At 35.3% G+C, this 25924-nt stretch overlaps 1 protein-coding gene across 3 annotated transcripts in view; it reads right to left on the bottom strand.

The window, feature by feature from the left end:
* LOC117177878 (steroid receptor seven-up, isoforms B/C) overlaps positions 1-25924 on the bottom strand; it is a 115054-nt gene that overhangs the window by 57611 nt on the left and 31519 nt on the right. The window lies entirely within an intron of this gene.

The following is a 25924-nucleotide window of genomic DNA, read 5'->3' on the forward strand; positions in this document are numbered from 1 at the left end:
AGAAGTCAAACGATTATAAAGAAGAACATACACGTGTCGGTGTATAAGACATAAATAGAACTTTGGTTGCGTAAATTGTGACAAACAGGCAGTCAGATAATTGGATAAAATTGAAGGGAATAAAGAAACGATGAAATTAAAAAGTAAGAGGAAAAGAGAGAGAAAGCTGAATCATCGTATGGAAAAGAACGAAACTTGGTTCGCTCGTTGCTTCATTAGCCCTAGGAAAGAGGTTCAAAGCAAGTCTCAGCAGGGTGCCTTTACTCGACTCGGCTCTTAGGTGTATCGACTCGAGACTCGACTTATTCTTGAGGACTCGTAAGACTAATAGCGTATTCGATTATCCTGCACTGGTGCACTCCGATCTGAACCGCATCAGGTCTAAGTGAGATGGAAGAAGTAAGAAGAAGTAAAGGGGAGCAATCGGAGTGCTCTTGGAGTACACCAGTGCAGGATAATCGAATGCGCGATAAGTAAGCTCGTGCTACAAGAATCTGAGGTCGATGTTAGACATAACTTAAATCTCGAAAAAATCAAAGATGCAAATAATTGCTTTTAAATTACCACTCTTGATATTTACACCTGAAAATACATATTTCATGAATATAAGATTCATAAAGTGATTATTTTTGTAAGAGAAAATACAATTAAAAAACAAACCATATATAACTGTATCAATCACAATAATATTTCTGCATTGTTGTGCATTTGTAAACTTAAAATTTAAAAAAGTCATTTAGAAGGATGACTCTTGAAGACTTCCTAGTCACGCACGTTCCTGGAACACTCGAACGCACGTGTAGATCTGTGTTCACGTGTATGAACACCCACTCGCTATTACGAACATGACTTGGGACGCAGAGTCGCAATTTGGTAGAATGCTTCAAGTCAATTGTTAGATCACAAGGGAGACTCTCGTTCTAAATAGTCCTCATGAAATTTCAAGGCTTGTATATTTAAACTTTTATGGCAATATTAAATGAGAAAATAGTAGATACGGTGAAAATCAGTGGGCGCGTATGTCAATAACTGCCACAGGGATTAGTTGAAGTTGGCAATAACTGTCAAATCTAATAAATTAAGTAATGTAATGAACTTCATGATGCGATACTTAGGCTTTTGGGAAACATGGATTACCACCTATATCACACCTCCACTTAGACAAGGGCTACATGCATTTTTAAAAGAAGATTATCTTTGGTTGCACTTAAACGAACATACTCTAATGCCTTTATCATTTGGACGCTGAGTTATTGACTCAAACCTCTTGGAGTGAAACAGCGATGGATCATTAGCATGGCTCATTTTTGAAGGCCATTCAACCAGAACCTATATTTTCGCCGGCATTCTTACTTGGAAACAAAACTCGTTCCTTTTAACTATCGATGTTTCGTTGGAAGACCAAAAGAAAGGTTCTCGTTATTAAAATGGCACGTATATCAAGGAACATCACTACAACGACCTAAAATACAACAGAAATTAAATAACAATGAAAAATAGAACTTGACTTTCAAAAATCAGAAAAGGTCAAGGTAAACCGTTGAAATATGATTTTTCGGTTATGTTTGATATTATCACATTATTATTATGTAAGAGAATGTGTATAATGCAAGGTGCTCGAGTTGCAAACAGCGTTTTCAGTGAATTTCCTTCCTCTCGTGCTCGTGTTTAAGAACTCAGTGGGTGGGCTGAATCGCCAATGCGTAACTGCATCGATAAGTTCAAGAAATTGGAATTCAATGCAAAAAGACTAAGAAAATCCGCTATTATGGAGGAACTCCCCCGTCCAAGGGGATTTTGTTGCTATTTTCGACGATCTTTTCATCGTTGATAGTTCGTGCGATTCGTGTGTCAATTTCACTGACCGGAATACTTTAATATTATTCCATATTTTAAAATCAAAAAGCAGAAAGAATCTGTTCAAGATTCTTAACAAATACGAAATATCATCTTAAAAGTTAGTATTTGCAGAAAACTTCCATTAGACCTTGATCCTTCAGAAAGAACTTGCAATTGTCTGGGTCTCAAGAGGATGAAATACGAATCTTTCTTAGATTGTTCGTCTTATAGGGTCATCTGTCAGAGTGTGGTCAGAAAATTTGTTAGACCACAGATAAATTACACTTAATGTTGTGGCTATGTTTTATGGTAAATTCTGTATCAGTACATTAATATAATAATAATCATTTATTTATTTATTTTAATTGCACTAAATTAATAATTTTTTACTTATTCTAATTAGCAAAATATATGTAATATAAAAAATTTAAAACGCATTCAAAAAGAAAAAAGACTCAGATACTTAAAGTGAAACGATTTCTTTCGAAAAGTTATTACATTTTTATTTCATGTTCTCTTTTTTTTAAATTCTTTGTAAAACACATGAACAATATTTACAATAATGTGTACCCTTTTAGGTCAGTTTTAACCAGATGAGTAAACAAATTTCATTGTATCCACACAAGAACGATCTTTGAATTAATTTATAAAATAAGGAAAAAAGCTCATCGATAACTGTAAATAATTTCGAAACAGAAAATAATTTAAAATTATTTTATTTTAAATAATAAATTATATTTTTATTTCATAATATGTTCTATTGTTTTCAGGACAATTTTTATAGTTCATTTCATAAAAATTGCCAGATTAGATTACATTTTTTTTAATACTTCTTTCTTGATAATAAAAATGATTTAAATCAGTTTGTTCGATCTTTTATAGACCACGTCAGAATTTAAAGAAATAAATAAATTTGTTTTATAATTTGTTATAATTATAATCGCAAAAACAAAAATATGAAAGGAATCTTAAATGAAACTGTTCAGTTTTTATTAAATTAATTAAAAATAACAGAAACAGTACAAATTATTATGACTATATTTTCTGACTTCATTTAGTTTTAACTATGGGACAGCCCCCTATATGGTGTACCGCACCATACGTGGAGAGTCAAAGTTTGATGGTTAGCTTCACTATCCCAGAGTGTTAAGTTTATAATCCGGGAGCGTAAACTAGATTATCCTAGGAGCATTAGCTTTACTATCAAAGCAGAGAGTAAGAGAGACGAAAGACGAAAATTGACAATCCTAGTGTGTCGATTTGGTTATCCTGATAGTGAGTCTAAAACGCCAGTGTATAATTGAAAAGACTAAGAAATTAGGGTCTGGTTGACTATGGAGACCAAATTATAGTTGGCGCTTTTGGTATTAGTACTACGAGTATCTAGAAGATCAAACAGATCATCTATAAGTTTTGACACTCCAAGCTTGAACTCCACAAGCCGTACCGCGAATGTCATAGAGAGTCTAAAGAAGTTTTGATGTCGTAAATTGACTGACCATAACTGCTATTAAAGTAAAGAATAGCTTAGGAAACACGTTACTGCTACAAAGTTTCTGTACCGATCCACACGCGGGATGATAATAAGGCGCTATTACCGTGACTGTTTTCTCGATCGGTTCTGTCATGGATTTTCTCGTAGATCACTCGTTAGGTGGGTACTAGATAGGCGCTAAAGTACATCGTGTTTTCAGGCTGGCTGGCATCCTTTCTGGCAAAGACTGTTTTCTCGACTTTGGATTGGAGTACCGTATTAGAAGTGCCTGTAGATTTTGTAGATTTGACTTAACACAATATATACCCTTTGCTACTTTCGTAAGCCACCATAGGGATCCGCGGTAGTGGTGAGTACAGCGGTAACGGTACTAAATCTGCATACCGTACACGTTACTCCTCAACGTATGCACCGAGGTCGACGCTATCGGGAACTGCATCAAGCTAATTTTGCTTCTCCGAGTGCGCCGCGCCGTTCTGCAGCTGGAAATCCTCGTCCCTTCGTGCCTTTACACGTACGATTTTTCCATCCTGGCGCTAGTTCAACATTACAAATCGCAGCACCTAATGAACGCCAAGGAAATAATGATGCCCCGACAGAAGCACTGGGATTCAAATCCGACACGTGCGCAATGAAGTGATTCTGTGAAGCTGGGAAAATGTCTAAGACAAGCGAAGATTAAATGTTAAAAACGTTTACGAAAATAAAACGACTGTTTTAATGTGACAAGCGAGGATCTTGAACCTGACACTTATGTAATTAAAAGCTATTTTATTAATAGTGTTACACTGAAAAAAATAGTTGGTTGGGACAACGAACAAAGTAGTAGGCCCAACTATTTTAGTTTGTAATATATGCCGCTTCTATTAAAGTGGTTGAGGCTACTACTTTTATTCACAAGATTGGTAGTAGATGTCCTTACTACTCGATGGTAGGTACTACTTTCAGGTAGTTGTGTTTACTACTTTAAATAGTAAGCGTTACTACTTTTGTTATTAAGTCTTACTATTAAATTAATTATTTTACAAATAAACTAGTTGATCTTACTACTTAAAGTAGTAATCCGTACTATTATATAATCTTATATAATATTACTATTCAATCTTATATTTTCTTACTATTAATATAATTATATTCATCTCGCTGTCAATTTGAATTGTCACGATGATGTATTTATACAAATTAGGGTACCTTTTCACGGAGGCCAAACCAACAAAGTGACTAGAAATAAATCTAATGAAAAATATTAATTTCACGATTATTTCAAAACAGGTCTCCGTGAAAAGGTGCCCTAAGCGTAGGCCGTTGAGGGCGCCCTAAGGATCTATACGATGCTCTTCAATATTTTCCACGTGTTTACGCATTATACGTAAAGGTTCAAATTAAAATGGCGATCATCGAAAACATGACGAAACATTTCGATGCGAATGTTGGCAGCACTACTCAGAATTCAGTTCTGCCAATATCGCCAAGGGCCGAAACTTGTAACCTCTACTACTTTTATTTCTTGGAAAATAAATTTCTGGTAAATGTAACTGATTTATTTGTTGTGACTACAATTACTATCCTTACTAATATAACCTTCATAGGGGGCTAACGGCGGCCGTAGAAAACTGGTTAGTTACTGTTACCATCGAAGTAGTTGTCGTAGCTTATACCAACTCTACTAATAAGGAGCTTCTTGTCGAAACTAACCATTTTTTTCCGTGTAATAATAAAAATAAGGTTTCATAGTAAATTTAGAATTTCTTTGCGTAAAATAGTAGTCGAAGAAATTTCTTCTTAAACCGATTTAAGAAATTCTATGAAAGAAGCCTGATTTATAGGTTTTTGACATCTAATAAATCTCCTTGTGCTAATTTCCGTCGCCATCGAAATATTCTTAAGATATATTGCATTCCACATTATTTTGATACCATGATACCTATTACTCTTATAAATTCCGTTACACAGAGAGAAACTTGTATACCTATTTCAAGTCAGTAGGAAATAAGGAAAATTCTGCGAGTTTTTTGTTGCTGTCAGCTATGGGAGAATTTCCTCTAGATTAGCTTATTGAACTATTTATTCTCTGTTCTGCCAAGAGTCTATTATAAAGGCTATGCACTAGGTCGATATAATCAAGAATGTGGTTTAACGGTGAGACATTAGAAAAGGCTATCTCTCGCGGAGCATCGTTCTATCTGCCATTTGCATGTACGGCAAAAGTGTAGTGGAGAATTACGGTTCAGTAGTAACATGGCGACTATGTCGAACTCGCCGTTATAAGCAGAAACATCCTGGCGAAACTGATTTACCATATAAATACGCCTGTTGGATCCGTTACGCTGAATTTGATTCTGAAAAAGTCGGTCTTGCGATCCAGGAGATAGAAAATGTCGTCCAACCAATGAATCATTCGGATATCTCTCCATCTAGACATGTTCACCCGCATGCTCAGAACAAGTTTATCTTATTTCGCATGTTGTCTCCGTGTCATTGTGTAATCGCTCTGCGGTATTGGGACATCGAGCAGAGTCGAGCAGAGCACAACGGGACAGGATATAAAGAATTAGGGAGAAAGTTCAAATGCGATTTCATAAACAGGAAGTGGTTGCAAATCACCCAAGAAAATATTACATTTTTAATCGAAAGAATTAATTTCTGGATCCAAAACCATGAATTAAGATCAACAAGTTATTCGAGTAAAGTAAATGTCTGTATGGTTGGCCTTGACAATTAAGTCTTTATTTCCATCAGGATTCTCCTTCACTCGGGAGACCACTTCCGAAGTTTATATTAACCGGAATACAGAGAAATACTTCAATAGTAATTTTCATGGGACTGAAATTAATATTTTCTGCCCAGCAGTAACTCTTTGCGAGTGTATTATTAATAGTATTTATATTTTTTCTTACAGAAGAAGTCAAAACAATACCTTGATTGACATTTAATTTTTTATAATCTTCTCTTATGCATCACCAATAATTTTTATTAGCTCCATATTTATTTAGCAATTTAAAGCACTATTTTTTCCTGGTTAATTCAGGATTATTCAAGAACTAATCAAACCTTCCTTATCAGAAAGGTAGTTATTGAGTTTGCATATACAGTCTTGGTTTGTGGATATTGTAAATTTAATCGAGAGACATTTAATCGAGAAGACGTGCCGCTTCGGGCTTTCGTTCGGCCGGTCATGGTCGAGTGCGCCGAGCACTTGCATCTCCGTATTTACGATCCTTCAGCCCTCTGCTAACAGAGAATTCAGAAATTTACTGCGCCTGCATCGGAGTCTCGTAATTGGAATACTTTGCCAATGTGCATTCTTCGAAAAAGTACTACTTTTTGTAAAGTTAATTAATTAGTCACAGGAGTTTGAAAAATATTTCTTTGTGCCTTAGATAAGATACTTAAATAATATATTATCTTTGATGCTGTATATGAAAGTTGGATCTAACCGAGTAAAAAAATTTTAAAACTACTAATAGAATTTCACTAAGATCCCTAATAAACCCACGAAAGTATCTAGAATGAGGCAAATCAGTACTAAAGTACCAACTATTCTTAGAATTTTTCCCAAGTCCAAAAAGGGACAAAAGTACTTGAAAACTTAAATTTATTATTTTTTTGAAAATTTTAACTATTGCTCATCATAGCGATTACCTAAAAAAGTTGCTGCTGAAATAGAACTAAATTAGTGGAAGAGACGCCCTTAACCTTTTTCAAACTTTTTAGAAGTGCTAAAAGAATTTACATTCCAAATATTTTCTACTAAAACAAGACTGTGGTATGAAAAAAGTGAAAACACATCCTTTTCAACATAATTTTAGAAAAAATCAATCATATAAGCACATTAAAAATTGCTCAAAACAAAAAGCACATATTTTAAACTTTTTTTATGCTTCAGTCCTATTTCAGAAATAATTTTTTCAAACACAAATCCTGGAAGCAGTCATAAAATTTAAAAAAAAAATTAAATTGGAACATTTCGAGTCCTTTATTTCGAAAAAAAATGTTTCCACTACATGATTATATTCGGGCTTTTTTGATACAAGAATTCCGACTTGCAAATATGAAAATATTTTAAACAAAATTAAGAGGGACTTTTCTAGCAATTGCAATTCTAAATGGGATTCCATTGGGAGCTTTTTACTTGGGTACATTAATATAGAATGATATCACGTTTATCCCCTATAAAAATAAATCAAGAATTCAAAAAGCTTTCAAGACATTTCTACTCGTCTCGGTAGTTATGCTTTTTTTCTCGGGAGTCCCGTACCAAATTTCATTGGATTCTACAGGATGCGGGTCTCACATCCTTGGGAGACCTTGAGACTGTAACACACGTGTTTTTGTTCCTTGAGGACATAGATTGATGATCCAGCATACACTTCAAAAGATGGCAGCTATCGCTTTCTCGCTCATAAAATGTGCATTGTACATTCGTATCCTTGCACTCGTCCCCAACGCAAAAGCCACAATGAAGCCTGCCTTACGAGTTATAATCTCACGTCCAGACATCACTCATAATAATTACAATCACCCGAAAATGACGATTAATCGTGTATCTCGATGTATACTCAAGCAGGTTGGATTTTTGGTATATGCTCATGTCTGATAAACGAATTATGAGGTAAGATATGCCCTGATCGACGAGACACCCGCGGAGCGCGATTTGAAATGCTAATGATTTTTGTTCCTTACGACGGCTGCTATGATTAAGACGGTCGCACGAGTCCAGCATGGACCGGGATTCATATGACGTTCTTCATAAAATGTCGTATATCTCCTTCAAAACTTGCATCAGCAAATTCTAAAGTTTAACAGTGATATAGTTTATTTTAGATATATTTGTAAGCTTGCATCCAAATTACACAGAGAAAACTGGGAGTTCGGTTATGTTGTCGCTCCAGTAAAAGTTGGTATCCTTTAGAGCTGGAACTCCAATTGAGTATTGTAACATTACTTCACACTCGACCGGTACCGTCGATATCTACAATGCACTATCACTTGGTGAAGTGCAAAGAATTGTTTACATAGGAGTTTGACTAAAATTAATTTTTTCAGACGAAATCAAGGGAACAATAGGGATATCGTTTTGCTTTTCAGATAGAAAAGCCGTTTCTCTCGTTATTATTGGCAATTTTGAAAGTGTGCGATTTTACAATCAATCAAGAAAAATAATGTGCCGTGATTGAGGTTAGGTTGCATTGCTGTGACTGTTGGTGGTGTGAGTTTTGGAATTTTGGTAGTGCGCTAGTGATTGAAGCATAAACTGTTTTCAAAGACGTCATGCGATTATTCTTGAGTCTTGAAATTACTGTCGTTAAATTCGTTTATTAATTAATCGAACGCATAGTTATTAATTACGTAATCAATTTAACGCTTAAAAAAGCTTGCAAGTAATTAAGGTTATAACCTCAATCATTGCAAATTATAATTTTTCCTAATGCATTGCCAAATGCACACTTTCCAAATTGCCATCAATAATTATAGAAATGGCTTTTGTATCTAAAAAAAGTAAAGCAATATTACAATTTTTTCCCTACTTTCGTCTAAAAAAATTAATTTTAGTCAAATCCCTATTCAAACAATGCTTTCCACTCCACCAGGTGATAGAGTCTCATAGATATCGGCGTTACCGATTGAGTATGAGGTAATGTTAGAACACTGAATAGAACTCTTTTTAAGGTTTCCTTTTTAGTTCGTTAACATCCGATAGATAGTAATTGGCGGGTGCCGTCGTTTTCAAATACGCATGCGCCGAAAAGCGCGGATCTATTAGAACCGTTTTAATTCACACGCTGAGTTTGTTCAGAAACCATTTATCATTTAGGGTTCCTTTTTATCAAGAAAGGTTTATTTTTGTTGCACATACCTTTGGAACCAAAAATCTCTGCAATTTATACGGTAGAGTTAATTTTTCGCTTCAAAAATTGTTGTAGTATAACGACGTTTCTTAAATTTCGTGAGCGAATTATTGATAGAAATTTACGATACTTCTAGCTATGCATTTATCAAAGCTCTACAAAATATGTAATTAAATAATTTTTTGTTCAGTTCTAGAAAAAGAAAATAAAGAAAATAAGTTTTTTACAATTGAATAATTATATCTCTAGAGAGTTGAATTGATATTAAATATAATCTTTTCCAATATTAAATTGCATAGAATTTCATTCACGCCTATGTGTACACACACATTAAAAAACACATAAATGCGTGGAAATGGAATTCGCCGCTATATTCATCCGCGTATTATGTCACGGAAGGCGGCAATTTATTTTGCTCGTTGTGTCCACGCTTAATTTTCCCGGCCAATGAACAGTTATCGCAAATTTGCATAACTTAAACTATCCTCGTCTCCTCTTTGCCGGCACTATAAGAATGTTTCTTCTTCTTGACGGTAGAACCAAGTGGATGAATTTCACATAAAAAAGAACAACATTGTAAGTCTCTAAACGAATGTTAAGCGCGCGGTATGTGAGTGTAAAATAACGGTGAGATAATATAATTAATATAATTGTCGATTCTACCTGGACATTGAGACAAGAGGAAAAGCATTCAAGGGGCAAAAATGTAGTCAAATGATAAATTGTCCTCTCCAATCTAAAAACGTCTTGTTCTACTTCATGTTTTTGAGGGAAAATAATTGGTCATTCATTTTTTTCTGGAATAAGTATTTCACTGAAATGCTAATTAATAGAGGAAATTATTTGGTAGTATAAGTATCTGATTCAGCAAAACGCATGATGTTCTTAGAATATTTTGGAAAGCCGGACCATAATAATTGTTTATGAGAGGTATTCTTCGATAACAAATCGAGCTAATTAAGATTGAATAAATAAGGAAAGTAGATAACTGTTCATGCCAGATGATATTACAGGATCAATTTTTCTCGTTAATGATTTAATCTATTAAAATCCCTAAATGATAACTTAGCTTTACTTTGCAATTGTCCATGGATGGTGACAAGATCTGCAAAGGATGATAGGTGCGAGAAAAAATATGAAGAGAAAGAGGGGTTCGACGTTTGATCACGCGAAATCCACCTACAATTTTTCCTACGTTCAGGACCTAGATTAGTGGGTCATCAGGCCATGGTGCATTTTAGTTAACAAATCTTTACCTCTCATCTATCACTTGATCTTTGCTCTAGGATAAGCAGCACTGAAATCGTGCACCTGCTAACCAACGACTTCAACTCAATGGACTCGATGTCGATGGTCCACTTTCGCACATATTTACCCGGCATCCTTGAGTCCTTCTTGTGCAGCATAATATCTCTATGGTCACATTAGGATACGTACATACAATAAGTAGATTCTCGCAAAGTTATCCATTTAAAGTTAAAATTTTCGAGTGTTTGCTCTTGATACAAAATTAAAACTGGTAATTCCAAGCGTGTAAGGAGGCATCAAGGAAGAGTTATGATCTTTCCCAGGAGACTTGTCTCTCTTCCCATCATTATTGTCCACAGCAAGTGCACAATTCGCGTCACACGTGGGTGTTTATTGATCGTATAAAGTTAAAAAATATAAATTACAAAATCTTACTAACCAGGAAAATATTTTATTATGAAAAATACCAAATAATTTTGATTTTCCAAGATAATCCAAATGCTGATAAGTTAGATGTTAATTGCATCAGGCGTGTGTTTTAAAAGTAACGAGTTAATTTAACTGCCTGACATGTTAGACGGATATATCTTCATGCTCAGAGAATAAGTGCAGGCTACAACGTTTTTTAAAAGAATTATTTGTTTCGTTATTTCATTAGCACATTCTAGAATTCTGGTGCACTACTTTTATGAATAATAACTGTTATCATCGAATCTATTGTACAAGAGAAACCCTGTTTTGTCAGTTCGCAAAATCTCCAAATAATTGAAGTCACAAGATTAGTGGAGTTAGTCCATAAGGCTAAATTAACATCTGGATTTTTAAATTCATCAAAAAAATAATTTCTCATCAGTGATAAAGTAATGTTGTAAAGAAAGGTTGAAGAGTGATTTACTTCTAGTAGACGATTACACAATCGTATTCTTATTGTTTTCTTAATCATTATACTTGCGCTATTAGCCATGAAGCTCGAACGTTCTCACGAAGTTGCCGGGTGTCTCAAGGTTTTTACACACTTTCATTGAGGACAATAGGTTTAATGATCTATTAAGCGAGTTTGCACCCATTTTACAGTATGTTATGTTTTGTGGAGAAACGAAGAATCGACTAGGAGAGCAAGAAGCTCTTTAACTTTTTTATAAGGACCGAAAATATAAAGGTTGAAGACTATCGGGATATCGTCCAATCTGTCTGATAGCATTACCTGATGCATAACTGTCTATTGTTATAGAAAATTCGTATTTTGTGAGCTAAAAATAAGAAGATATCGAAAGATTTGTTTCACAGCACGCCACAAAGAATAATTTTAGTACTATTAGAATTCTGCCGTACAAACTAAAAAGATACATAAGTCCAATCTGACTCTAACTGAGAAAATCGAGAAAAACTTCTTGCCCAAAGAATTTTAATTTCGAATACAATTCTGGATAATTAAGATACATTATTTGGGTAAAAATAATGTGGTTTTTCATATTTTGCAATAAAAAATTGATTTTTTAAACAATTTCTATTGGAAAATGGACTTGCGATGTTTAAATAGTCGCAGAATGTCAAAAATACAAACCAAAAAAACACAAAGTCCCTTGTGGACGATGCCTTTGTTGAAGAGCTCGAGCGCAGCCTCAAAATACAACATTAAAACATACGTAAAGGACACTGTGTATTTAGTGGCTGTTCCGAACTTACCCGAACGATCGCCGCTAGTGTATAGCTGAATTTAGCCGGGACTTATTTCCCGTAGATTTCCGATCAGAGTCTGAGCTAATTTACAAGGCTAAAAGATACGAAGGGCAAGCGATTCTCTTCGTTTGTCTATTTGCGTCGCACTCGGGTCACTTTTACAAACGCAAAAAAGACACAAAGTTCTTTAGGTTCTTTTTCATTTGTATGCTGATGACGTATTGCCTTCCTTCTACAACTTTTAGGACACGCAAAGTGCTTTGTGTATCTTTTTATATTGTATTTTTCAACTTTTTCGACTTTTCTCATTTATAAACAATCGTTTTTTGCAATAAATATTAATAATTAATAGATTTTATTAACACAGATGCAGCTTTCTCTTACGAATCCAACGATACCAAAAACTCATTTTTCATAAAAATGTCACTTATTTATCTTTTTAGTTTCGACGGCAGAATTGATGTGTGATTGTCCAGTCCTTTGACAAGACGTGCATGCTACTGGAGATTTTTTGTGAAATTAGAAAGTGAAGATATGGTTTTATGCTGTTCGGATTTTTCATCATCTATATTTACAAAAAGATAAACCAGAAGTATTCAATTAACAGAAACGTATAATAGAACGTTTCATGCAACGATTTTTTTCACGCTGTTATATTTAAAAACAGCATTGGAACAGGAAATGCGCTCAAATGAGTGCTCGTGACGTCATGTATTTATAAATAAAAACGTGCAATATAACACGAAGTGTTCCAAGAGGAGGAGCTCCTAACAGGACGAAGGACTGCCTCAGGCAGCTTGTCGTGAGCCTGAATCACCTCTCATGTCTGCTGACTCGATCTATACCGACTTCACCTTCCTACAAGTAGAAACACACCATTCTGAGACGGAGCATTCTTGGGGTGAACTACGATCAAATAATGTATAATCTTCAGTGCGATTAATTCAATACATTAAATGATAAAGAAGCTAAAGGATGTTTGATCGTACAAAGACTGTAATGTACAATTGAAATGTAAAGAATCACTTACTCACTATAACCATTTTTTATAAGAGCTCTATAATTTGACGATACAATCAAGAAATGCAACTAGCAATTGTGTAAGCGAAGGAGACTACATTTCTGCAGGCAAACCATGAAAAGAAAAGCAAAGATGATTATACAACAATGTACAGCTTTTTTAATATGGAGACTAAGCCTCAAAATTACTATACTTTCATTGTGTATTGTTTATTATGAAATTTCCTGTGTAAGGTTGGAAGAACCTGAAATCATATATACCGACATATTTTACGATTCCCGAGCCTCCTGAAACCGCAAGTCGTATCAAAGAAGCAGGAATTCATGGTCAGGATCATTTCTCCACTCGATACATTCGTTTCCTCTCGCCTGTGCGAATTCTCGGATCGGTTCAAGTTAATCGTACAACCTATTAACGGTCGTGATTGCGACTCGAGGCGCCTTATTTCGTGATTTCAAACTCTAGAGGTCCTACAGCATCATTCATAAATAAAAGAGACAAATTTATACTTCAGGCAGATTTAATTCAGAAGAAATAATTGTTGAGTTTAATCGATTTAATATACAAATTATTCAAGTTCGAGACAACAGGTGGGATGATTTGAATTAAATGTCTGATAGGGTATTGAATATCTAATAGGCAATTGAGTAAATCGAAAAAAATTAAATTTAAGAAACCATAAACAGAACTATATGGAAAAGAAAGGCATTGGGAATTTAGAATCGATTAATATAATAATTCGAGAGGCGATTTTCTTGTCTTTGAACTTTAGCAAAATATGTTTGAAAAAAATTTGATCCTGAAATTTTTTCTAGCGAGTTTTCGCTATTACAAAGATCTCAAATGAATGAAAAACTTGTTTTCATATTTATGTCGAATTTAAAAATACTTGTCTGAGTGAGTAATGAAATTGTCAGAAGTGAATAATTAAAATGATCAAGCGCTCAGATAATCGTGTTGATAGATTTTTGAACAGATTGAACCACCTCGAAATAATAATTTACCATAAATTACCTATGAAGTACCACAAATTACCATTAATTCCATAAAATTTCCGGAAATTTTGGACGTCTTTGGATACTCTCAAATTTCGTATTCATATTATTATAAAAATAAATTTTCAAAATTCCTTCACATGACCAGAAATTTTACTTCTGTTACCTTTGTATGCACCAAGGCAGAGGGGCCTTTTTACGACTCCTGCATTTCTTCAGTACTCGTGATCTCCGGCTAGCGCTTTCGACTCGTACTAAAATTGGTGCATAATATACTATATCAGGAGCACAATGGGCTACTTTTCGAGATATGTTATTTTTCATTTTCAAACTGTTGTTTTTTTTGACTCACCCTAATATTATATTTAAGTATTTTACTACCTATAGACTTGAAAAATAAGCAAGAAGGGTAATCATATGCTGAAAATAGATGCAATGTGCAGCATAAAATTTTATAACATAAAATCCTGCTTCCGGAATCGAAATAGGTTCTACAAATTAAAATAAATTTCCCAAAGGGTTACTCGGCAATAAAGGCAACGAAGATCCCGACGCGAAGGCGTTAGAGAACCTGAATACACCTGCGGATCGAGACGGTCGGAGAACCAGTCACCGGGGAATAACTGGTATTAATACGTCACGTAATTACCGTGCGAGTATGTCTATGTGCATAATACTCATATATAATAAGATTTGTGTTAAGGAATATAAAACATGCACTACATACAGGTATACTGTAGGGACCATCAGGCTACGGACCGTCACAGGAGAGCTCTGGCTCCGAGTTTGAACTTACATCTGCAACTTGTATCGCGGAAGAAGGTGAGGATGCTCTGTGGCCGTTTTCACCAGAGTTGGGATCGCTCTGGGCCATGCTTCTGTTTCAAGCCATTATGATAATTTCGCCGGATAGAAGGTTACCGACTCCGGTGAGCGAAGCTCCCGGTTGGGCCGGGGAACGAAATGGAGAACGGAACGCTATTACGTGCCTCTTGATTCGACGCTATCACGTAAGAAAAAGCGGGAGACTGAGGCTCCGAGGCTCTACTTGTTCCTGGTACCACTTTCTGATTGAGCGGTCACGATTCTCGGAGAAATTCGCCAACTTTTATTTTCGCGATAAGAGATTGTTGACTTTTTAATTTTATGATGAGATTTTTTTATTAGGAGATTGCATAGGTTGAAGATTCGTTTTATTAGGACTAAATGTTTCAAGATTTCAGTTTTTTAGAAACGAAGGGATAAAATTACGTAAGGTGTCTATATTACCTCATATACCTCATGGATATTAGTTCTTCATCTCAAGATCTTACTAACAAGTATATTTAATTCTTCACTGAAGCGAGCATTCCTTGCAGACCTTCATCTAAATTCTAAAACTTCAAAACTCAACGACCGTTTACTAAAGAGAAATGTAAACTTTACACTCACGTATAGACACATAAAAATAATATTGTAATTCCCAAATGCACACTCTTTGTTTTCGCACAAAAATGTTCATGAATAAACAAAAAACGCTCGATTGGATGACTCGTGTGACGAAATTGTAAGCAGATCTCAGGAGATTCTTCTTGCTTCTTTGACAGAAGAAAGGAGTGAGATTAAAGGAAGAAAGTGAGAATAAAGAAGGAGTAAGAAAAAAGGTAGAAGAAAAGAAATAGGAAAGTAGGGAAGTTGGGCAAAAGGAAGAAGTAAGGCGAGAAAGGGGAAGGTGAAGAGGAAGAAGAGAGTGAGCGAAAGATGGAGAAGGAGCAAGAGAGAGAGAAAAGTGAGAGGTCGGAGAAGGTTACAAGGTTACACGCGTCCAGAACAGGGCCTGCGCTGGGCCCGCCTAAGATTCCCACGGTGTCCGCTCGCGGCGAGGCCCCTCTCACATGCTACGCCACGCTATGCGAGCCGCATTAAAGTTGAGGAAGGCTAAGAAGGAGGAGGTTGAGCCGGTAAAGGAGAAAGAGGTGGGACCACGCAACAATCATACGCGCGGCGTTATTAATATCTGCTTTCGTTCTTCACCACGGCGATTCATCCCCGGTTACCAAACTCCCCAGCCGCTCTTCACCACGCACTGGTAGTTAAGTAGGCATCATGGCTCTTTGGAATACCGGCAAGTATAAACTTACGAGTACTCATCATCTCTCCACGTGCCCGCATGTATACACGCTTGGAGAACGTGGGAGTCGACCAAGTCTTTTAAAAATCCTTGCATTCCGACGGTCAAGGCTCTGCATTTCCGATTATGAAAAACAATTTTTATTTTTCAATTATATCCTGACAACCCTGGTCTTCTTATGCCTTTTATATCCTCCTTAGTGTAGAATAATGTTCATTTTCACATTATTAGTTATAAGGCCTCGATAGAAGTAGCTTGGGCCCATAACCTAGCTGTGGATTAAAAAGCAGCAATGCTATAAACGCCTCACAGTCCAGTTACATGATTTTGAACAAGTTGTCGAAAGTCCTGAATTAAGAGAAGAATATGGAATCTTATGATTGATCACCTCGATATATCTTCAAAGAAACACATGATTGAAAATTCCTATGGTGAAAACCTGACTAATAAAATAAGGAAATGTTGCTGAGGCTACTGATACATTAATGATTAACCGATACAGAAGTGGTTCAGAGTTACAAGCTTTCCAGCTTCCCCCTATTCTGAGTTACAATTAGTTCTAACTTAATGTACATTTTAATGATTCCGTGAAGTTCCTCTAACGATAAAATTAATCACTTAAAAAAGGAGGTAAAACTCAAATCGGTACGACGAAATAGCAGAATAATACGTTTGAGGTGAGAAAGGGGGTTAAGGAGGTTAAATAGGCACTTCTGTGTGCCAAACGGTGTTTCGTTAGATCCGACTTGATAGCAGGCCACGATTCACATGAGAACGCGTTTACATGCGTTCGTAGCGATCGTAATTATTTAGCCTCCATGTATTCCACGTACATATATAATTGTAGTAATATATATATTACGTATGTCGTATATACATACATTCATACATATATGCATACATACATGCATACATACATGCATGCATAGATGCATACATACATACATACATCCACACATACATCAATGCATACATACATGTATACATACCTACCTACATACATGTGAGACAGTTTGTTTGTGAATGCACTTTCATAAAATTACCGTGTCATTTTATTTGTCGAAACGACCGTTTTTTTTTTCTTTTTCGCGCTCATGTATACTAAGTCCCGGTTAGGGTATCAGTATCCTTTCATCAGTGACAACTTTTTGATCATGTGACAAACATTTTCTTCGCGTTATCCTTTGTAACTCGAGCCTACCCTAAGTGCTAATCTCAACGATCTGTAATTCAGTTTCTGTAGGTATCGGGCGTTTAAGACCTTGGGATTCCAGACATTTAGACCTGAACGGATCACGATTTTTTATTCTCTGCTCCCTTAAGATTTTACTATAAACGGATAGCCACTATGAGTTATAGATTAGAAATATAGTAATACTAAATTTGTCTCTTGTTTAAAAAAAAATCTTATCGATTGATTGAAAGTGAATCAAACCAATTCACAGTATAAATTAGTCCACCATGTTCAATTTGAACCAATCAAAATTGAACGATGCTTAATTCAAAGGGAAGATTCTAAAATTACAAATTAGAATTTGCTTAAAACTTCAACATGTGTATCCTTTAGCGTGTACTGGAATAATTTCGCCGTAAATATAATCTTTTTCAACTCAGTGTTAATGGTAAATATCTAAAATTTCGTGTTTATTAGTAATTATTATTTCTGAACGGTACGCACAACGTAAGCGCGATGTTTAATGTAAAACATGAGATTTACTGAAATGTGATGATAAGATGGTCTTTCACTCACTTTCTCTCGCGAGCGACAATCGTGATCAGTATAAGGATATATAGTGAAGCATGTTGTATATGCTTGTTTCCCGCAGTGAGAAAATGAAGTCATACATTCCTCCCTCGAATTCGAAAGGCCTAATCGTCACTTGCTGCCCAGAGCAGGATCACAGTGAACGTGCTATAACTCGAGTGCTCCAACACTGGATTGGAATGGATAAAAGTGTAATAATTATTGTAAGCGCGATGCAACTAGCAACAGCCGTTTCCCACCTGCTTTGCTGTAAACCAGTCCAAGAACTCAAGAAGGGAAGTCGGTAGTGCCCATTTATTCGTCAAGTACAGACGCTTTTGCAACGCGAGTTTGTATGCATATCAGTATCAATGTTCCTACATGCAATTCGCGTTTACAATTTTTTTCATCTCATACTCCAGAATTCTAGATTCTAAAGCATGAAGCTGACAGTGAGTCATGTTACCGAACGCGCATTGAATTCGTTAAAGAAAAAATACCCAAATACTCGATATAAAGAAGAAAAACGTACATAACGGGAAAAATCGAGAATTGGTTCTGGGGAGTTTATTTCGAGTCTGTGAGTTCCGCAATGATATAGTGCTTATGCAAATTTGAAAAATAATTACGTAGACAGTCGATCAATTTTCTGGACACGCGTGCTACGTTCCGCGAAGTGATTGATAAACTGGCGAGCAGGTTTGCTGTAGAAACTCGTGTCGACGACTATCGTTGACATAATAAACACTGTGGCAAAATTATTTTATAGTATTTACTGTAAACAAGGGAAACTATAGGATGTAATTCCATCTGTAACTACCTAGAATATTTTTTACCTTAGTATACTAAAGTAAATTACGTTATAGCTTGCGCGTACTAATCATATAATTAATTTCTCTAGTTGCAAGTGAGTAAATCACATACTTTTAAAAATGTAGATCACCAAAAATTATGTTAGCCTAATGAAGTGAACTTTTCTTCTGACAAAAAATTTTTCTGGTACAGAATAGGAGTATTTTTCAAAATGGTAAAATATATTTGTATAAACTTTATTAGAATAAATAGTAATGTAGCGTTTATAGTTAGCAGTAAACGTTACAGTGAACGTTCTTTTAATAGCAATTGTTGGATGTTCGAAATGTACAAGAATTTGTTAGTAGAAACTTAGAACGATACGGTACTCTCCGTTTGTCCTTGTACTGGTCACGAACATAGAGAAATTGCCAGGAAAGTCTCTTCTCGCTCGAATGGTAGATCCGTGGCGCGATGAAATGGCAACGAACACTGAAGTACGCGAAAGTGTGCTCATGTAGGCGTCTGTACTTATAAGCCGAAGTACATCGGAACGGGACATGAATGTTATCTAGTCTTAATAATCGTAGGTAACCGTTCGTACCTACAGAGTGTCTTTGAAATAAGCTCACATCTTCGAAACATCACAACAATCATATTTTCAAGTTTGCTTATAATCGATAGCATGGGAAAAATTTGGTTACTTTTGCAGTTTCAATTTAAGAAAAATATATCCAGTCATCAAAAATATATCCCTATCATAAAGAAATATAGTTTTTGATGTGTAACAGTTAATATAGTCCTTTTTATCATTCCCTTAAACTTATTATCAATAATCTTGTGAACTAAATTTGATTGTATGACATTTTTCTTACTTAAAGAATGTAAGAACAATAATTTTAAAAAATTTATGCATTTTTTTATTTAATAAAGGGTCGCGAGAATAGGATTTGAGTTTTCACTCTCCATTTTTTACGCAATTAACATAACTACACCTGTAAAGATTCTTAGGTTTCCCTCTTGCTGTCAAAATGCAAAGAAGTATACATTTTTCATTCTATGTGTCTTAGAAGGCCAAGAATGCACGTTTTTTTATTAAAAACTTTGAAAATTCTGTTCACCTAAAAGAATATTAGACTATTTTTCCCTTCTTTCCTGTCACAGAAAAATTCATAGTCATTTCCTATATTTTCTCAATTCAGAGGCTACCCTGATCTTTATTTTTACAGAAAAGTTTCATCATTTCTCTTTTGGGTAATGAAATGGAATGTAAAAAAATGTTATGTTTTTGGATTGATTTTCATTAACTATATTTTTGTTAAATGTTTTCAACTTGCTATATCGCGGCAATCGATTAATTGTACATTTAATTTAATTAATTGTACATCACAGCAGTAAATAACAAAAGAATGTATTTTAAAGGTAAAGAAGAAAATCACTTACGCTGAATTGAAAAAATATTTGTATTTGCTTTAAGCACCCAGTATAACCTAAGCTCAAGAGTGTAAGTTTATAGGACTAAGTAGTACTACGTTGAACGCTTTTCTCCTAAACTTTCACATTCTGATTGTATACAGGAGCTCGAATCCGATGATCAGATGAGGTCCGCAGGTCAACGGTTTAAGTTACTCCAACCGATCTTATTTTGATCCCAATAACTGACAAACAACTCCCTGAAATATTGAAGTCACTACTCCACAATATTTTCCATACAAAGTGCACTTATGTGTAATAATGAGTGGAATTCAATAATGAGAATTAATACAAATACAGTAATTATTTAATAACTTGAAATAATTTAACAAATATGTGCTGAATTAATTAAATGCAAAACTAATATCCTCGTGTTAACGACTAATCTTAAAGTCACTTCTTATGTATTTCTGATGAAAACACTTAAAACGTTTAGCCAATTTTTTGAAATCTGGAATTATACTGATTGCAAGTTGTGGTAAGATGCACACTACGCTCGAACAACATTCTGATAGTGAATAAGTTAGCGGGATTGAAAACTGTTACACAAGAGGAGCAATTTGTTTGGAAGAGAGAAAGAAATAAAAACACTTTTAAATTTCCAGTGTTGCTTGCACAGTTGAATATGCATATTAGTTGAACTAATATAGTCTATACCATCGCAATCCTCCACTGATGTCAGACTCTCTTGGCCTCCCAGTTTTATGATGGTAATGGGCTACTTTGTACTTTAATGTTCGGACACAGATTATATAAATAAATATCGTTTGCTTCGCGAGCACCTCGTACCAAATCTTTCCTCTATGAGTAAAAGAATTAAACTTTTTTGCCTTAATTTCCGACTGTGACTAAATAATACAAATATTATTTATGAAAATATTTATGTAAATTAATGAAACTTCAACATTTTTGAATAATTAAATCACGGACACTTTAAAAGAAATAGAAATAAACAACTTATATTCTCAATATGATTTGAAAATCTTAATCAGGTATAGGTAGAAAAAACAATAATCTTGTTAGCATAAGACTACTTCGGTAAACGAGACCTCTGAATCTAAAAAACAGGTGAGATCTCTTCTTAGGGGCCATCCATATAACACGTGGACAATTTTTCAACACTTTTTGACCCCCCCTCCTCGTTGACAGCCGTGCAATTTGGACAAATGCCCCCCCCCCCCCGGTACTGTGTCCACGTGGACGTATTTTATGAAAATATAGATATTATTAGGCTTCAAAATGTCCGGGAGCTCGCGACAACTCCATGGACGTCATATGAGTACTCACTAAAAATTCAGATTCTTTTGGTTTCATATGTCAACAGTTCGAAACTCGTTGACTGGCTAACAGCTTTTGGCGCATTTGCAATAATTTATCGTTATACTGGTCGAAAATTCGAGTGAAAAAATGTCATTTTAGTACTCTTCAAACTCACGGGGATTGATTGTTTTGATGCTAAAAACTAACAATAAGTTTGACTGGCAGCTCCTTAGTGGTGCCAAAGTTAACTAGCAGCCTGTGAAACATGTCGAAAATTCGAGTGAAAAAACGTAATTTTAGTACTCTTGAAACCCATTGGGGATGATTTTTTAGGTGCAAACAAATACCAAGAAATTTGACTGGCAGCTCCTGAGTGTTTGAAGAGTATTAAATGACATTTTTTCACTCGAATTTTTGGCATATTTGACAGCCTGCCAGTCAACTTTGGCACCACCGAGAAGCTGCCGGTCAAACTTCTTGGTAGTTGTTTGCACTTAAAAAATCATCCCCAATGGGTTTCAAGAGTACTAATTTGACGTTTTTTCACTCGAATTTTTGACATGTTTGACAGTTTCCCAGTTAACTTTGGCACCACTCAGGAGCTGCCAGTCAAACTTATTGTTAGTTTTTAGCATGCAAACAATCATTCTCCGTGGGTTTCAAGAGTACTAAAATGACGTTTTTTCACTTGAATTTTTGAAATTTTTGACAGTTTGCCAGTTAACTTTGGTAGCACTCAGGAGCTGTCAGTCAAACTTATTGTTAGTTTTTAGCATCCAAACAATCATTCCCCGTGGTTTTCAAGAGTACGAAAATGACGTTTTTCACTCGAATTTTTGACGAGTTTAACGATAAATTGTTGCAAATTACACCAACAGCTGTTAGTCAGTCAACGAATATCGAACTTTTGACTATGAAAACAAAAGAATCTGAAATTTTAGTGAGTAATAAAATTACGTCCATAGAATTGTCGCGAGCTCCCGGATTATAAGAAGTCCAAAAGGAGCGATGAATTGGCTGAAAAAATTCGAATTAGTGTAGAAACGTGAGCTTAGACATGGTTTGAATTTCAGAGAAAAAGTCGTGAAAAAAACTGAAATAAAAATAAAAATAAAAATTATATTCTGCGCGAGCACAATATAAAAGTTGGAGTATATCTAGAGTATACCTTGTCTTATTTTAGTAAATTTTCCACAGATTTAGGGAAATATGTGTCCAAGTGGATTCTAGCCCCCCCCCCCTGAACAAGCGTGGAATTTTGCCATAGCCCCCTCCCCCCTAAAGTATCCACGCGGTATATGAATGGCCCCTTATTCATAGTTACAGCTGCAATCTTATGAAAGTCACGTAAATATTTTACGTTGTCGTTGTTTAATAGAGCTGTCGTTTCACTATGAGACGATTGATTTGCTATCATTAACGGCAACAGAATGCTGGAATTCATAGAACGTCTATACTCTATGTCTATAGCATATTGGGAATAACAGCCTTCGAACGGGATCTGCCTTATAAGTGAACTCCTGCGGATCATCAAGAATGAGATACATCCTCTTCAGCTATTGACCTTTATTTTCAGGCCATTCTGGGTTTAATACGTTTCACAAAAATTTTCATTAATGAACTGTTCAGATGTTTCGGAAATTTTGCAAGAATTAAACTCTCAGATTAACTTTTTTTTGTTTTGAAAGAACAAAAAGTCACCCACTCTTAAACACAATAGCAATCGAAAGAATAATTCCGCACGCAGAAATGTATGCACATTCATTTAAAGGTTGAAGGATTGTAGTTTGAATGAATATTCGGGAAAAGATCGATTGAAAAGTTTCTTCGGTGTGACGATGAACGTAATCGTATCCACTCAAACCCCAGCGATTCTTAGCAGCGGTTATAAAAGTTATAAAGATTACTTCGAAGGATTTCATTTATCTCCGTCGAATCCGTCATCGAGCGGCAACAACGGCTATTACGGCCATATTAACTAAAATTAGACATTGTTTTCCCCCGGCAACAATAGGAAGAAAGCAAAAGGAGAGTCAGGTAAGGGAAAAAATAGATACCTATAGACCTATACGTAAAGGACCAAAGCGGGCGAGCCGCTCGCTCGAGATTGCCGATATTACCGGCAGGGTCAGGATCGTGACTTTAATCAATTAGCTCGTTCCTTGGGCCCGGGAAATGATTAGTAATCCAGGCGGCAGTGCTGGCTCCATGCCAACATAGCAAACCAAACATACCCCGCGTGCGAGGACACGATGAGGCGTTGTTACGTACTGCATTGTGGCAGTAATGGCACTCCGAGATAAGGACGAAAAAGCCACTTGAAAAGCACGATTCACAACTCGTTCGCAACCACTTATTACGAATCCTTACACTAAATAAAAAATATACACTACTCACAACCTTCCTGATTTAATCGCAAAGTGTACCATATTACTCCTCTTTAATACCACAAGAACAATATTTAAGGCTTACTGACAATAGCCATTAAAATTTAAGACAAAATTCTCGGGTATTTCCCAGTTTGTAACAATATTTCCTGATCTAAATAATTTCAAAAACTTCAAGTTACAAAGCTGAAGATGTTTGTTTTTGAAACTTATAATATTAAATATTCCAAACAAATGTTGCCAATTTAAAAAATATTGAGAATTCCTAATTATAATATATGAGTAAGCTTCTTTTACCCATTCTACTTTATAGAAAATAATATTTTTGCAGCACGAGAGGATGTTGATGATAGATAAAGGTAATTAAATAACAAATGTGAGACTATATTGATTAATTATCAAACCCACCTCCGAGATAATAGATTGATGTTTATGATCAATGCAATGCAACGTCACTATCTGAAATTCAATCTTGAATGATGCGATTCTGATTAGCCAATTTCCATTGTTCGTCACACTGTGCAGCATTAACTTTAAAAAAAGTATTCAACACCCTACTTGAGTATGCATTCAATGTAAGAAATAAAAAACCTTATAAAAAAAATCTTAAAACCACTGACTCGACATTGTTAAGGCACATCGTCTCTCCCTCGCTTTGTGTCCAAAACCATGTATATTTTCTAGGGTCAGCAGCAAATTTTATTCAATAAATTAGAGGGATGTAGCATGCGCTCTTTTAACTGGGAAGCGATCACGTTTTTTTATTTTAAACTGAGATTAATATGCGGTTGTAGAACTCCCGCGTAATTATAACGGGCATGCATGGGTCGTTTGATAATGACTTTCTGAAAGCAGCCCTCTGACGACCAAATTAGGGTTATTTGCTCCTCTCTTTCCTTCTCCATCTCGCCCTCGCTTCTCCCTTCTGTCTTTTCCGCCTCACGTCATGTGCTTCGTGTCTCCTTTTGTTCGGGTGCTAACGAATTCCTCTCTTGTAATAATATATCTATATATATAATAGTCCGCGAAAATGTATACCTATGTCTTTACGCAAACGAACCGCTACGACCTCGAGGATAATACTCTCGGTTTTCATATATATGTACAAAACGCGTATGAAACGATTGCTGCGGAATGTCCTATGTGAGATCGCGTGCTCTTTACTCAAGTTAATATTTTCTTGACAGAATGTCGAGAGGACGTCCAGGGTTTCATACTTTCCTTCTGTCCCTAAATCTCTATCCAATAAATAACACGAAAATTTAGCTTTATTCTAAATACTTGCTCACGTAGACAAATTGTCAACAAAAATATGGAGTCTTTAGAGTTTATTAGAAATATATGACTTTTATATGGAAATTGAATTGGGATAATCAATTGATCATTAAAGATTAAATAATAATATGCATAAAGTCCTTCCGTTCTTGTTTAGCGGATAAGAACAGAAGCATTATTTCACTGATAGAATGACAAACTGGAATATCGACTGCAAGCAGTATGATTTAATGCCCTACAATAATTTAAGGTCTAACCACAACCGGGTACCAATTTTAGATCTGATTATTTATATATTTATAGACTTGATATCAGACGCGGGGACGTTATTAAACATGCTGGAAAATAGGACTTATTGTACCGCCGAATTTTGTTAGTATATTCAATTAAATTAGTCATTTAATTGTTTAGAGATAATTCTCATTATTAATTAGGTCAGAAGCAGTTTCACACCAATCACAGATACGTATCAGAATGGCCCCGATTGTTGCAGGACACTTTATTCAAATCTCTGAGTGGGGGGGCACACCTTTATCAAAAACAATCAATAAGCTACAAATTTTAAATTATTAGCAATTAATTTATAAAGTTTCACCACGCGAAATCAACGATTTTTTAAACTATTTGGGTTTGCGATTTGAATCACTACAAGTATTTGAATTACCAGGTGTATACATATGAAACCGGTATTTTTTCAAGAAAAAAACACATTTATTTCAAGAGAATGATAACAAATATTTTATTCAAAGTATGCGC

This window comes from Belonocnema kinseyi, chromosome 8, assembly GCF_010883055.1.
Source record: "Belonocnema kinseyi isolate 2016_QV_RU_SX_M_011 chromosome 8, B_treatae_v1, whole genome shotgun sequence".
NCBI lineage: Eukaryota > Metazoa > Arthropoda > Insecta > Hymenoptera > Cynipidae > Belonocnema > Belonocnema kinseyi.